This window comes from Anabrus simplex, chromosome 2 (assembly GCF_040414725.1).
Source record: "Anabrus simplex isolate iqAnaSimp1 chromosome 2, ASM4041472v1, whole genome shotgun sequence".
Classification (NCBI taxonomy): domain Eukaryota; kingdom Metazoa; phylum Arthropoda; class Insecta; order Orthoptera; family Tettigoniidae; genus Anabrus; species Anabrus simplex.
This window is the reverse complement of record NC_090266.1, coordinates 228,277,117-228,290,411: the sequence shown is the minus strand read 5'-3', so window position 1 is coordinate 228,290,411 and position 13,295 is coordinate 228,277,117. Positions and strand designations below refer to the sequence as shown.

The 13,295-nt window shown below is 40.0% G+C and overlaps 1 protein-coding gene across 1 annotated transcript in view; it reads left to right on the top strand.

The window, feature by feature from the left end:
* Positions 1 to 13,295, top strand: part of LOC136864018 (discoidin domain-containing receptor 2) — a 1,053,752-nt gene that overhangs the window by 903,534 nt on the left and 136,923 nt on the right. The window lies entirely within an intron of this gene.

The following is a 13,295-nucleotide window of genomic DNA, read 5'->3' as shown; positions in this document are numbered from 1 at the left end:
CATGTTCGCTTCGCAGTTACAGGAACCACCTGGTTTATTCACAGATGACTGACTTCTCAAATGCTCCCTTTAAACTCTGCCGACATGATTCAACAAATACGATATTCTACCCAACAAAATGCACAGATATGCTTCAAGATGCCCACACTAATTATACGCGTCGCCAATTATACCGCTATGGATTTCTATGAATTTCTTTCCATTCTCAACATTATAAAATATTCCTCGGGTTATCATATCCCGGCTTCAATGACAGGACTCTAACCTGATTCGCACATCTCATCTCAACTCATATAAAACATTCCTCGGGCTTCCGTATCCCGGCTTCAATGACAGGTCCAACCTGATTCACAAACTAACCTCTGTTTCCCAGCTCCACAATTATCATCGACAAAGAACTGGAATAAAATCCTCACTAGAAATCCCAACATCTAATATCGCACAATGCATTACTCATGAATAACTTTGCATAAATGATATCGTATTTAATAACTTGATTTTTTTACGAGAAATGACTGAAACATTCTACTGGATCTTTTATTTGTCAGTCAGACACAGTTTAAAATGGGCATTAAAAAAGAACGTTTCTCTCCGTGACCAAATTCATCCCCTAGGTTCTCACCCGACAGCGCGCTTCCACTCGATTGAAAATGAGTAACCATGGATTATTATTATTAACGTCAAATTGCAGACAGAAGAATTTTACATCGAATGAACATCTCACTTTGACATCACAAATTACAGGCAGTACACTCACACGGATGACGATCTACATTGGACGTGATATCACTTCGGAACCCTATTCAATAACTTTTTACAACATTATATGGCACTCGCAAGACTTCAAAATTTTATCCAAGTGGAAAATAAAACAAATGACTCTTTTAGTCGTACCCTCACATTTACAAAACTTAGTAGGGGTGACCACTGCGTCGTATATCCCCATTCAAATACACTTTTAGAAATCACGATACGAGATATAAGAGGTAGTAAGATGGAAAGTCACATTACCTTATGTAGTCACCAGTATTCGTCTTAGGGCTCACCTGTGACCCTGGCATTTTATTTAGCCATCTTTACATTCATGGCTGTACATCTCATTATGTTTCTTCAGGTTTCCTGGAATAAAGCATAAAAAAAAAGAAATACCCTTCACTTGTTTGCTGGGCGCACACGATGGACTATAATTATTTCGGCACACGAATTACTTAATCACATTAGAATATTTCAGTACTTTGACCGTCCTATCTGATACACTTATTTCTCTCACGAAAACTATCTCCCCATGGAGTCAAGACTTAGCCGCCATGGCTAAAATCTGCAGTCGAACTCAGTCTACTTTCGTTGATTTGATTTCGCAGAGCAGCTCAACAATTTCGTCCGCTTTGTATCACAAATGCCGGAGAAGGAAGCTTCGTCATGGCGTCCCTTCATATTTATAGCAGTTACCCCCTCTCTTCAGGTCTCTCCCTTTGCCGCCAAGAAAAATTTCTATAAATTTTCTGACTTACCTAAACTGCAATTTCAAGAGTTTTGAAAGTGACTACATGCTTGCTACATTTCTGACGGTAGTGTTCATGGACATTTAAAAATTTTACGGGTTCGATTTGTGAGATGATTGACCTCCTTTGATAGGCACTATATTTTTTTGACTTGGCGTGGTCACGCCGGGTACACGCGCTTTGAAATAGTTCATAAAAATTACTTGAGATTCTTCCGCCGTCGACACGTGTGGTTGACGTCACGTACCCCAGAGCGTGGGACCGAAGGTAATCACCCCCTCGTCACGTGTCAAATCCATGCTATCAAGAATCCCACTTTTAGTTTAATTGTTATATAATGCATAATGTTCTTAGGGCACAAAGGTCATGGGTTCATATTTCCCCCAAGACACGAATTCCTTTCGCGCAGTGACAAGGAATTTCCTTTAAATCATCCAGATGGCGAAATTTCTAATTTTGACGTCTGATGAAACATGACATTTGAATGTAAATTCCTTTCCTCTCTCTTATGCAGTTGGTCATCTTCTGGTGTGCGGATACTGGTTGATGCCTTCAGCTTCCCGGTAGTTCTTGGTTGCTTGGAGAGTTCGGGGTTGCGGGGTAGATCTCCAGTGAATGGTAGTTGACTTATTGGAAGTTAGGTGGTTTGTCCTTCCAACTTCTCGACGAACTTGCATTCACATCAAAATGCGAAGTTTCTGGGTTCAAATCCCTGTCCTGGTGGTAGGTCTTTCGGATAGCTCCAGTATGGGACATGTCTTGAGCTCCTACACAGTCAGTGTTGATTTCCCTTCGTTGGATGCTGTCCTTCCATTTGTCCTGTCCGGTACCTGACCTCAGCTCTCTCAAATACTGGTCCCCTTCTCTCCTTCTCTCTTCAGGCCCGTGCCAACGGTCAGAACGTCTGGAATTTTCGTAACCGTCCCCTCTTCTGTTGCCTTCATTCCCGCGTGGGTTCCTTCGTCTTAGATCTGAGTTCCCCTGGTATCGACCCTGGTTTCTTCTCCATTGTTCTCGGCGTCTGTCCCACTCTTCGTGATGGTATCTGGGCTGTTCCCAGTTCTTCCTACCTTGGTATGGCCTGGTGTCGAACCGCCGCCCCTCATTCTCATATCTCGGTGCTCGGGAAACTTCCCTATCTGGCGCGCTCTCCTGGCTGTGATTTACGACATTCACCTGGGGCTCTGAATGCCTGACTATTCGCGGGGCTGATTGATGCGAATGGGTCTGGTCCAGCTGTCGCAATATCAATTCTGCCTGCATCGGGGTTTCGACCTTCGCAGCAATTAATATTCTCTGGATATCCGGTGGGAACTGTTTCTGGATAGCCTGAACCAGTTCTTGCTGACTTGGGGCTGATTCCAGTTCCTTGAACTTAACTAATTGTTCGGTAAAGTAAAGCGAAAATTTCGGCGGTCCTGCTGTGTTATACCGGCGACTATATAACTCTAGCCTTAGGTTCTGCTGAATCTCAGAATTCCAAAATTTGCCCAAAAATGCGGTCTGAAATTCCTCGAACGTGTCAAAGCTATACCGGAAACCTTTGAACCACAGCGACGCAACTCCGTCTAGGTACCGTTCCACAGTCCTTAGTTGCCTCTCTTCAGGTATCCTATTATCGCGAATATACTCCCTAAGTTCTCTAAGAAAACCCTTTGGCGTCTGGGTACCACTGCCATCGAATTTCATAGGCTGATCTTCCTTAAGACGAATAATGTTTATAACATTAGTGACGTTTTGCCCCTGAGAATGGGTAGAATTGTCAAAGTGTCCGTTCCCTGCAGGATGTATGGGACTACTAGCGTTGCTAGGGCAACTGAATGACATATCTGAGGTGCGGCGAGATTTACTAACCACTTCCTCTATCTTGGCCTGGACTCCTACGATATTGTTCACTAACCCATCCAGTTCCAATTTCTGGGCACTAACTTCCCCCTTAAGAGCCTCATGAACAGATGTCAACTCGTCGCTCAGTGTTATGACCTTATCTTGGGTATCTTTAAGTTGTTTCGATAGGTCTACCCTTGTATCGCCTAGATCCTTTCCTAGTTCCTCAATATCTGCTTGTACCTCCTCAATACTCCTAGCCGTTTCTTCCTGAGTTGTACCTAATTTTCTCATATCCTCTTTATTCATCTGGATTAATTTAAAGTCAATGGCCTCAATACGCTGGTCTACAGTTGCCTTGACGTCTTCGGCTACCTGGTCTACTTTGTCATTTACGACGGCTATCTCTTTACACAACATTTCCTTATGTTCATTCATTGCTGTGAAGACCTTTGACTTATCGTCTTCACGCATGATGTTGAACTTCTCTACCTCTGTCTTCAGATCGGCCTTAAGCCCAGCTTGATCTGACATCAACTGCTGATGTAGTTCCCTACTTTCGTTGACGTGCCTATCGAGGTCTCCTCTAATTATGTCCTGATTTTCACTGAGAACACGATGTAGCTCGCGAGTTTTTATGAACTGCTGATTTATTTCATGTTTAAAGTCAACCTGTGCTTTAGTGTTCTGCTCCACCTTCACATTTAAATCACCAATGTCCTTCCTAATATCCCCACTAGCTTCTTTACAACTATCCTGCGTGTCCTGTACGACCTCCTTCATACCTTTTAATTCTACATCTGCACTATCTAATTTATTGTCCACTGTCTCCAGCTTATTATCCAACCTTACACCCATAGATTTAATACTCTCACTTAAGTCCTTCCTATCGGCTTCCGCAGCCTTCCTATCGGCCTCCATTTTCTCCATAAAGTCCTTCATCATTTGGACCACCTGCCCTTGGGCCAATTCTCCCTCCTGCATAAACATACTGTATTTAACAGAAAACGATAGGTCATCGGTGAGCCCGAGACTTCAACGGCGTATAATACGACTACAACGATAAACATCACAACATCCTCCTATCTAACACATCACACTGTTAATGCAATATTCTCTAAAATTTTATTTAATAAAATGTGAAATTCAATGTTCACTCGATCAAAGTGATCAGCCAAAACACTCAAACCAGTATTCAAAAATTTGGGAAATTACACTAACACACTTAAATTATACCTTTCATTCAGTAGATAAATTATTCTCATAGTGGTATCTCCTAGCCTTACTCATCGGGCGTTTATCTATTTCTTCGAGTTCACTATCAACTCTGGCGCACGATTTTATCATCCATAATGTGGCATAGCCTCAACATTATTTCTCATTTCCTCTAGTACACGATTTTTCCAAAATATCCTTATCGTTATCGTGACTTAGGTTCCCTCATCGTTATCGTGACTTATGCCCCATCGTTAAGTGACTGATGCCACCACGTTGGAAGCCATTTTACTGTACCCTTTAGGTCCTTATTGAGGGATACCTACCTTCCTTACCTATCAGCAAAGTTCATGAGATCTGTCTCTTGGGTCGTTTCGGGTTCTTCGTCACTTGCTGAGGTAAAGGTAGGGTTCATTAATTCTAATCTATCTACTGGAATGAAAGGTCTATTTAAAATATTCCTATTTATTCAGGGAAATGAAGTAATTTACTTTGTCAACGATGTCATAGTCGATTGTGTCCACTGGACACCACAATCATTTTTACATAAATGTCAGAACACTGGTGTGAGACTTTAACGTAATTGCCTGATGGGCATTCTTACTAGAAACCATTGTCTCAATTATTAATCATTTAAGAAAGGAAAGTCTGGAAATCCTTAAATTCGGCTTCCATGTGAGACCACATGTACCATCATAGTGATTCGTTATGGTCCAGCCCTCGTAACACGAACTCTGGACTCTGAGTATAATTAAGGCCGTCCAATCGGTGTGTGCCACACAGTGGTTCTACGGCATGGACCCTTAATTGAATCGATGTGACCTGCGTCTATGTCATGGACCGACATCTAATCTTCTAAGTTACTTTAAAGTCATTGTGGATGATGACCGCAAGGAAATGATGCTACAATGGCATATGGCCCTAATCTAAGTCACTGAGGTTGATGACCCCCTGACCATCCAAGTTTCTAGGCTGAAGGCTAAACACAATTAAGTTACATCGGTTGATGACCAAAGTTCCACTTTACTATCCCCAGCACATTCACTGCTCAATCAATCAAAGTTCAATAATTACACCAACAACAATGCTCACAAACTTTGTGGCAGTAAAATCCATTTCCTTCGGATATGTCCCTTTAATCTTTACTTTATTTTTAATATTCCCCAGACAACAAACTAAAATTTCCAGAATGCATCTCCAAGTTATTCGCTTGATTAAAGTTATTTCAAAATGCGGGTTCACTGAATTTAATAATTTAATAAATTTAAATGATTTAACGAAATATTCACAAACAACAAATTTTATCTCCGCGGACTCTGGTTTCCTCACAAATTTCTACGCAGCTGTGATGTAAAATTCAATATTGCGATGTTTATCTGGCTGGAAAAGAATTTGTTACATCATTCATGTCCAGCTATATATCTCATCTCGTGATATCATGCTTAAAAATCTAATCTAATCCTAACCGTTATTAACACTTGGATATCCTAATAATCTACGTACAAAGCAAACAACTCGCCATATCATTACGATGTCATATCTCGTCATCACTGAATTTTGCACACCCCTCGCAGACAAATCGATCATCACGACCATCGCTCTATATTTTAGACAACCCTGAAATTGGGTTACTCTGTTCCTTATACTCAAAGTTCATGGTTTCAAATGTTCATTCCGTCCCCAATTACAGTATTTCACAATACTTAGATCATTACCGGCTATGAATTTTCAACTAAATCCAGCATTTTAACGTTTTCCCTGGTCGAGAATTGCAGTACAATCTCGACTCCACTCCTATTCCCGTTATTATCCCCGCTGTCCGCTTAGGTCTCTCACCCCATGTTCGCTTCGGAGTTACAGGAACCACCTGGTTTATTCACAGATGACTGACTTCTCAAATGCTCCCTTTAAACTCTGCCGACATGATTCAACAAATACGATATTCTACCCAACAAAATGCACAGATATGCTTCAAGATGCCCACACTAATTATACGCGTCGCCAATTATACCGCTATGGATTTCTATGAATTTCTTTCCATTCTCAACATTATAAAATATTCCTCGGGTTATCATATCCCGGCTTCAATGACAGGACTCTAACCTGATTCGCACATCTCATCTCAACTCATATAAAACATTCCTCGGGCTTCCGTATCCCGGCTTCAATGACAGGTCCAACCTGATTCACAAACTAACCTCTGTTTCCCAGCTCCACAATTATCATCGACAAAGAACTGGAATAAAATCCTCACTAGAAATCCCAACATCTAATATCGCACAATGCATTACTCATGAATAACTTTGCATAAATGATATCGTATTTAATAACTTGATTTTTTTACGAGAAATGACTGAAACATTCTACTGGATCTTTTATTTGTCAGTCAGACACAGTTTAAAATGGGCATTAAAAAAGAACGTTTCTCTCCGTGACCAAATTCATCCCCTAGGTTCTCACCCGACAGCGCGCTTCCACTCGATTGAAAATGAGTAACCATGGATTATTATTATTAACGTCAAATTGCAGACAGAAGAATTTTACATCGAATGAACATCTCACTTTGACATCACAAATTACAGGCAGTACACTCACACGGATGACGATCTACATTGGACGTGATATCACTTCGGAACCCTATTCAATAACTTTTTACAACATTATATGGCACTCGCAAGACTTCAAAATTTTATCCAAGTGGAAAATAAAACAAATGACTCTTTTAGTCGTACCCTCACATTTACAAAACTTAGTAGGGGTGACCACTGCGTCGTATATCCCCATTCAAATACACTTTTAGAAATCACGATACGAGATATAAGAGGTAGTAAGATGGAAAGTCACATTACCTTATGTAGTCACCAGTATTCGTCTTAGGGCTCACCTGTGACCCTGGCATTTTATTTAGCCATCTTTACATTCATGGCTGTACATCTCATTATGTTTCTTCAGGTTTCCTGGAATAAAGCATAAAAAAAAAGAAATACCCTTCACTTGTTTGCTGGGCGCACACGATGGACTATAATTATTTCGGCACACGAATTACTTAATCACATTAGAATATTTCAGTACTTTGACCGTCCTATCTGATACACTTATTTCTCTCACGAAAACTATCTCCCCATGGAGTCAAGACTTAGCCGCCATGGCTAAAATCTGCAGTCGAACTCAGTCTACTTTCGTTGATTTGATTTCGCAGAGCAGCTCAACAATTTCGTCCGCTTTGTATCACAAATGCCGGAGAAGGAAGCTTCGTCATGGCGTCCCTTCATATTTATAGCAGTTACCCCCTCTCTTCAGGTCTCTCCCTTTGCCGCCAAGAAAAATTTCTATAAATTTTCTGACTTACCTAAACTGCAATTTCAAGAGTTTTGAAAGTGACTACATGCTTGCTACATTTCTGACGGTAGTGTTCATGGACATTTAAAAATTTTACGGGTTCGATTTGTGAGATGATTGACCTCCTTTGATAGGCACTATATTTTTTTGACTTGGCGTGGTCACGCCGGGTACACGCGCTTTGAAATAGTTCATAAAAATTACTTGAGATTCTTCCGCCGTCGACACGTGTGGTTGACGTCACGTACCCCAGAGCGTGGGACCGAAGGTAATCACCCCCTCGTCACGTGTCAAATCCATGCTATCAAGAATCCCACTTTTAGTTTAATTGTTATATAATGCATAATGTTCTTAGGGCACAAAGGTCATGGGTTCAATATATTAATTCACATATTTATTGTTGCAGTCGGTGTAATTTTATGACTCTCTATTGTGAGACAGGATTTTATGTTAATATTCTTTAAAAATAAATATAAGTGCATAAAGTATTTGCTTTGAAATAATTAGGGCATGCATGTGTTTGCAACGAAATAGATTAGCCCGCCCCATACATTTATTCATGTGATGAGTTATTTACACTCAATAATATATATATCTCTAAATGAATTCCCCTGATTTCGAATTTAGCTCCATGTAGCTGAAACTATCATAGCAATCAGGTCATGATCATTCTTTGCCCAGTTATAGATACACAGTAGAAACACGGGTTACCAGATGAGATTTACCCTTGTATGTATCCACTTCTGATGGCCACGGGGCAGGAACAGTAAATACAGTTACTTTTGTCGGAAAGAACATTTCCACTACTACAACTGCAATTTAAAATTAATCCTAAAGTTAACCTTTTGTTATTATACTTCTCAGCCTAACATGGAATGTATAGCCTAACTACACGCGATGAAATCATTATGCTGAAATATATTTTAAGGGAGTATTATATTGTCAGTCAAATAAGCTCTAACGCGATAAGACTTAATCGTTTATTAATCCTTCGTACGAGAGTTGTTCTGTTCCTTGAAATTATCCGATAATCTTTAGATGGCAGATAGATGCAATGTCTTTGTTCGAGATAAACAAAAGGGACCCAGTTAATTTGAGAATAATTATTCATTCGGAGAAACTGTTTCTAATACCTCTTCAGTTCTCTCTTCAGATGAATCCCACCGGGCGAGTTGGCCGTGTGGTTGGGGGCGCACAGCTTCGAGCTTGCATCCGGGAGATAGTTGGGTTGAATCCCACTGTCGGCAGCCTGAAGATGGTTTTCCGTGGTTTCCTGTTTTCACACCAGGAAAATGCTGGGACTGTACCTTAAATAAGGCCACGGCCGCTTCCTTCCAACTCCTAGGCCTTTCCTATCCCATCGTCGCCGTAAGACCTATCTGTGTCGGTGCGACATAAGGCCACTAACAAAAAAAATGTTCGAAGTACAACATTAAATTCCACAGGTTCGTCTCTTTTACATACGAGATGTTAAATAAGATAGGGTTCAAAACATTCAAATTCTTCCGTATGAGGTTCAAATGAGTGTTAGATCAGAAAATAAATAATCATTCCCACAAAAGCGTTTGACGTACGAACTGGAGGCGTATTTTACAGGCTCAGCTAACAGCGGACTGTCCAAAATGTAAAATGTTGAAGAATAACTTTCAGTTTAAGACCGTACCGACGCACGTGTATCTTGCTAGTTGAAATATATACAGATAGTCTTTGACAGAGTTTAAAATGGTGATGCTCCTCATGATTGTGACTATATGTAACCACTAAATATAGCTCGTGTTAAAACTTGACCAATCGTGAACTAAATAAGGTATTTAATCACTAGAAGCGAAATACATCATTGTTCGCAACCGGGCAACTTGGCCACGCAGTTAGGGGTGCGCAGCTGTGAGATTGCATCCGGGAGATAGTGGGTTCGATCCCCACTGTCGGTAGCACTGAAGATGGTTTTCCGTGGTTTTTGATTTACAGACCAGGCAAATCGTCGTTGCCGGGACAAAACCTCCTATGTGATAATATTTTTGGAGATATACTGACCTGGAGCACAAACATGATGAAGAGCGAGAATGCCTTGACAATATTCACTAAATATTGCACCTTAGATGACAGAACATTATCGGCCAAGTTCTAAGCTACAATATATCACATAGGAGGTTTTGTCCCGGCAGCGACGAAATGCTGGGGCTATAACTTAATTAAGGCCACCGCCGCTCCCTTCCAACTCCTAGGCACTTCCTATCCCATCGTCGCCATAAGACCTGTCTGTTTCTGTGAGACGTAAAGCAAAAAAGGAAGGAACAATGTGAGTCAATATTTGGCTCAAACCACACTGTTTAGAGCAATTGTTTTGGACCTGTATTCACTGCTTCTTGTGGATGTAGTAATAGTAGAATGCATAACAGAATAACACAGAACACAATTTATGAAGAGATATAACTTGCTCATCTGAGAATGTTACTGAATATTCTCTTCTCTAATTGATAGGAAGGTATTGACAATCCCCCTCACTTGATGCGTCTACCGTTAGACTGTGAAGAAATACACAATCAGTGTTCGCGGCACTATGTTGGTGAGATCTCCATAGCTACTTATGATAGTGTTAAAAGGGACACATCAAAACGACGCTAGATACGAATGTTGGGTCATGGGGAATGTTTAACAGGATTCATCGCTGCGTGTGTACTTTAGTAATGAAGATAGCTCTTAGACTGATGGAGAGGTCTATGGAGAGTTACATGTTTTACGACAGGTTGTGGATAGAAAGGGGTCCGTTGCGGTTAGCCAAGGGGTATTAAACCCGTGGCTCTCCGGAAAGAGATAAATGATCCCGGCAGCAGTCTATAGAGAGGTTAACCTTCTGTTGATATCAGTCGAACCCAAAGCGTTTTGGCACGCAGCTTGTGAATTACAGTTGGAAGGAAAACAGGAATAGAAATGAGAGAAAATATGATTAAATGAACAAATTTTGGTAACTAGAAGACAACGTTAGGTTTGAAATGTATGTTTCATACAGAAAATTGACAAGAAAGTATAAATATCAATTTCAGAGATAGTAATATCACTGTTTTCGGTTGTATCACCCTAAAGTGAGATACATAATGACACTGGCATAGAAGATTGCAAATACCTGATATGAATGTTGATCAGTAAGTGATTAAATGAGTTGGGGAAGACAGCCAAAGCCTTGTGGAATACAGGAATAAGTAATAGCAAGGTTTCTGTCCCATATTGAGGTCAGGAAAGCGTCAATGCTCCTTGGATAACTGAAAGTACCACACAGAGTGTCTTGTCTGCATGTACAGTATAAGCTACTAATGGAAAACCTTGCCCACACGAGTGCGATGAAAAATTTTGCTCCGAGTGGTCATAGTCAAAGATCATACAGGAATAAAAGCAAAATTTTAACTTCCACCACGAACAGTGAATGCAGAATGAGTCAATACACCCATCAAGAAAGTTCGCACTATCTAAATCAAAAGTGAGTTGTTTCGATGTGGTAGACTATTCCAGATGGTCAACTTTCTATAACGTGGTGATTCAGTATACGTCTGTCAAGAGTAGTAATCGAAACTTCCCAGCACAGTCGACTGACAAAAAAATGCGATTGAATAGTGATAATAATATAAAAAATTATTTTATTTGCTTTACGTTCCACGGATTACTTTTACGGTTTTCGGAGACGCCGAGGTGACGGAATTTAGTACCTCAGTTCTTTTACGTGCCAATAAATCTGCCGACACGAGGCTGACATATTTGAGCACCTTCAATTACTACCGGACTGAGCTAGAATCGAACCCGCCAAGTTATGGTCAAAAGGCCAGCGCTTCAACCGTCTGAGTCACTCAGCCCGGCAAGGTTAAATACTAGAGACCACTGTCAGTAGATATTCTCTCCGTCTGGAGAACCCCTTATCAGACTGAAATTATGTCCTCTAGAGTCGTTAATGACCGATAGCAACTGTCAGGGCGTTACATACCCAATCAGCTTTAACTCCGTAAAGGTAATTTAACTCATTTTGAAAGTATTGTGATAACTATGACTTTTAACTGTAATAAATTTAATCTGTTTTCTTGAAGATCTACATATTTTTAGAACAATGGAGATCGAACCCACTATTGTGCGAATGAATTATTACAGTTACACAATGAAATTGCTCGGTTAATGAAATGTCATAGAATATTTTTGTATAAAATATGATTTATTATTCTAACAATATGTTATTATTTTGCAAGTTAGTAGTTTCCCACAGTCGTTCATTTTGTGAAACAAGCCATAGTACATAGTTCTGCGTAGCATTCCCGAAACGTAGACGTGACATTGTATTTCAAAAATTATTCCTGGATTGGGAAGGGATTCGAACTGTCATTGCCTTGGTGAGAAACGAAGAAACCACTAACCTATCACGCTCATCCATAAATTTGTCTGCCGTTATTAGTATTACAAGTGTTTATATCCGTTTTCAATGCATTTCCTTCATCCTTCTCTGCTTACATGAATACATAAGTTACTGTTATGCATTTTCGGTTTAATAAAAATTTCCGCAATTTAGAACTAACTAAATTCATTACTCATATGCTTTTACGCAGATATCTTTACAGTACAAGGTAGTACGTCATGTATTACCAGGTTGGGTTCGCGACCTTGAATCTTGCATATAAAATCGATTGATTACAAACGAAATATTTTCGATATCATTATAATTAAATATTTTATAACTGTTACAACACCAGTTATATTTAAATGACATTCAACAGCTTTTATAAATAAGGACATGTTTCGATAATTAACAATTCAGTATCCTTACCATTGATTCAAACTTATACGAGAAATTACCCGACTCATATTCTTACAATTAGGTATACTGGCTACCTGTTTTTTTATTCTTAACAATAGGGGGAAATGTAAACTGAATTTAGCGAAGTAATACATTTTAAAATTCCATCGCCTTATTTCATATTATACTACAAAGCCAACATCACACGCTAATTACACGTGTCTCCGCTGATGTCGCATTCTAATAAACAACTGTCTCTCGATGCCCACTCGCTAGCACAGGATGTGCTGACCTCGCCCTTTGCCCGATTTTTCCTTCAATTGACTGAATGGTGTACAGTATATCGATGGCTCATTTCTAAAACCTCGTATGTCCTAGTGCTCTTCCTATCCATTATATTCCTTAAGACTGGTCACTCCTCCCATCCACGCATGGATATGCAGCCCATGAGAACAATGTTCGTTGTGCTCATTTTTCTATTGTTGTGTGTAAAGGAATGAACAATTGTCCTCGTGTTCATATTCCTATGCCTATGTGTACAGCAAAATGAAACTTACATGTATGATACTGTAGAAGGGAATCATGAATACTTTTCTACAGCACGCCTATGCTAGAAGGTATGTAAGGTTCATTTTCCTGTA